This window comes from Monodon monoceros, unplaced genomic scaffold, assembly GCF_005190385.1.
Source record: "Monodon monoceros isolate NGI ecotype Baffin Bay Population unplaced genomic scaffold, NGI_Narwhal_1 Super_Scaffold_5, whole genome shotgun sequence".
Lineage (NCBI taxonomy): Eukaryota > Metazoa > Chordata > Mammalia > Artiodactyla > Monodontidae > Monodon > Monodon monoceros.
Window position 1 is genome coordinate 13,656,243 of NW_021703782.1, and position 3,440 is coordinate 13,659,682.

Genomic DNA, 3,440 nt, shown 5'->3' on the forward strand with positions numbered 1-3,440 from the left:
ACTCCATGACATCCACAGAGTGGATAACCTACATCAATTCTGAAAATTAATGAATAAAGTGAATTCCTTAGATATAAGGTAAGCTGAAACGTTGGACACACAGCATGATAGCATTATCTTTGCCACAAAATGTTAAATGAATGGGGTTAAATGAGTTTTATATTTCCCTCCAAGGGTATGTAATTTAGTGGAAAAATTAAAGAGAAAATACAGAGTAAGATTCAAGGAAGGCAGAACTAAGTCGAAGTTTCAAAGAGCAGCATAAAAGACTAGACCGTGAAACCTTGGAGAGCAAGAACCCCATGTGATGTTTCTCATAATTTACAACACATTTGCATGCAACTTACAGACACCTATTAATGTTTGCTATTGATGATACTGGAAGCTTATAGGCTTGAAGGTAAGATGAAACTGGTGAACAGAGCAAAATAGACTGGGTATTCTTGAGGACAAACTTTTTTACCTCAACATGTCATTATTAGCCAGTCTTGGCACGGATAAAAAAATCACTGTGGAACCAAACAGTCAGCTCAGAAGAGAACATCCTCCTACATGGTCGTCCCCCTTTACATGAACATCTCTATTTCGGCTGAAGGACCTGGGTCACATTCCCAGTCATGGCAATGCAGTTGTGTATATCGTAACAGTGAGGGACGCTTTCTAGGGAGAAGGACAGGCCTTCAAAGCTCCTCAAAATTTTTTATTTTAAAATTTTCTATTGGGCTTATTTGTTGGTGGTGGTTTTATTTTGTTTGTGTGTTTTTTGAGATAAAAAACAAACACTTGTGGATCAAAGAGTCTTGTTTTTGTAGGGAGTTTTCCAGAATCCATAAACTATCCGTGAAGATAATTCTTCGAAAACACAATGATTTCAACAAAATAAAACAAAGCTCTTGGACTTTTGCCCTTCGTTGTCAGAATCAAAGGCGTGTCTCAATTAGAAAACCCTCTGCTATAGCCTACGCTCATGGCTTGATGTTGCCTGCTGATTTCTATCAGTTCTGATGCCAATCTGAGCCTGTTCTCTAAACTCTACAGGAACAGTGAAAACACTGTCTTAAAAACACACCCGCACTCTCACACCAATAGAGGAACAAATAAACTTCTGAGAAATTTATTAATAGTCAATATTTATTAAGTCCTTAATTTGTGCTGGACACTGTTCTATCGATGTTTTGTATGTATTAACACAATTAATCCTCTCTTTGAGAGAAAGTTACTATTATGAACCTCATTTTACAGATGAAAAAACTAAGGAACAACAATGTGAAATATTTTTCTCAAAGTAACGTACTTGGAAAAGAAGTAGAGCCAGAATTCAAACTCTCATCTTTCGACTTCAGAGTCAAGTTCTTAAGTGCATTGCCTATTGCCTGCAGTGACATGAAATACCACAACCAGTCATTTCCAACGGGAAAAAAAAAAAAAACATCTGAACTGAGAGGGATTTTTTTTTTAAGAGGATGATGCATCCACTCTGAAAATCAGAGAATAAAGAGTTAACATTCTAATAGCTCACATATGTCTTCCAGCATCTCTGACATGTAAAGAGCTTGAAGTCATCACTTTCATCTTTATAACCAGAAAAAAACTAAGCCAAGTAAAATGAACTAAAAATCAACAACTCTTCTTGGACCTACCAGAGAACTGAGGTTGTTGGGAAAACTGCCACCCCAAAATCTAGACAGGTGACTCCAAAGAGTCACAGCTGAGATCTGTTTACCCGAAGAGCAGAAATCACTGGAACCATAAACTGGTAGGAACACTTAAACGGTAATTTTGATAAACTGCTGGAGACTGAATTGGACCAACCTATGGGAGAGAAACGCCTGCTGGTCGGAGTCTTATGGGGCCTCACACTTTCCTGGGCTTTACCTCCAGGAAACCCACTAGGTCCTCATGGTGAAATTCTGAGAAAGAGCCCCTCCTGGCTCTGGCAGGAAAAGAGGAAGAGTAACAATCGTGAAGTATGCCTAAAGTCTTCTCCACAACAAAGGGCTATTCTCCAGGGAAAAATCAAACTTCATCAGAGTCTGTCATACCTGCAATAAGGGCACTTCTCTCACTTGCGTCACCCTCTAGATTTCATGATTCACCAAAGGAGGTGAGGAGATCTAAGATATACACGTGAAAGCGCACACTTCTGAGCCCAGCGGGTGCCAGGTAGACAGTCGTCATGAAGTTCAATCCCTCTGTGACCGAGGACTACAGCAAACACCACTTCAGTGCCCCCGGCCCATGTCTGCCTGGCTCTCAGAGGAGATGCAGCAGAAGTACAATGTCTGGTCTATCCGCCTTTGCAAGGACGACGAGCTCCAGGTGGCCCAGGAACACTACATAGGTCAGCAGATTGGCAACGCAGTGCAGGTGCACAGAAAGAAATATATCATCTACATCAAGTGGGTGCGAGAAGGCTAACAGTACAATTGTCCACGTGGACGTTCATCTGAGCAAGGTGGTTATCACTAGGCTAAAACTGGAAGAAAAAAAAAATTCTCGAATGTAAAGCCAAATCGTGACAAGTTGGAAAAGAGAAAGCCTATGATATAAAGAAGAACTTATTGATTAAACACAGGATTGACTATAGCCAGTTGTGCAGCCACAATTTAACTGTAGATTTTCAGCTAGTGTGTATTCCTTTGGAATTTTTCAAGATATCTCTTGTGAGTTTCATTTCCCTCCTGTTTTATTATTGATCTGTGGCTCTGTAAATAAGCTTCTGCAATTTTGATTAATAATCCTGAGGATAAAAATTGAAAATGTTTCCTAAAAAAACTGTGAAGGTCAGAGCACAGGGACATAGACCTACGCAAAGAAGGCGATTTAATCATATGATTACAAAATGGTTCTTCTCCGCCACCCCACATTACCACCACACCAACAGCCCTCCAGCAGAGTAACAGTGGATTGCTGCTGCTAGTTTTCCAAGACACAGACTCCCTCTGGGGAGTAATATTTAGGAAAGTACAAAGTCAACAGGGGAAACAAAAACAAGGACACTAAATTCACTGGGAGACTCTGGCACCTACAGCTACAGTAAACATTAAGCACAACCTACTCTTACCCAGATTAACACAAACTTCACACTAAAGGCCTATTTAGCTCACTTCCTATTCTCCAACACATAATGTCAGGCTTTCAACAAAAATAACAAGGCAGGCTACAAGGCAAGAAAAGACAGAAGGATCAAAGCAAGTATCAGAACTAAACTCAGATGTGGCAGAGATGTTGGAATTATACTGGAAATTTAAAGTAACTATGATTAATACGCAAAGGGCACTAATGGAAAAAGTGGAGGATGTGAAAACAAATGAGTAATGTAAGCAGAGAGATGGAGGCTCTAAGAAAGAATCAAGAGGAAATGCTAGAAATCAAAAACACTGTAACAAAAACGCAGAATGCCTTTGATGGGCTCATCCGTAGACTGAACACGGCTAAGG

The 3,440-nt window shown here is 40.0% G+C and overlaps 1 pseudogene; it reads left to right on the plus strand.

Moving 5' to 3' along the window:
* Positions 1-2,176: 2,176 nt before the first annotated feature.
* Positions 2,177-2,569, plus strand: LOC114884565 (annotated as a pseudogene).
* The last annotated feature ends 871 nt before the right edge of the window (positions 2,570-3,440 follow it).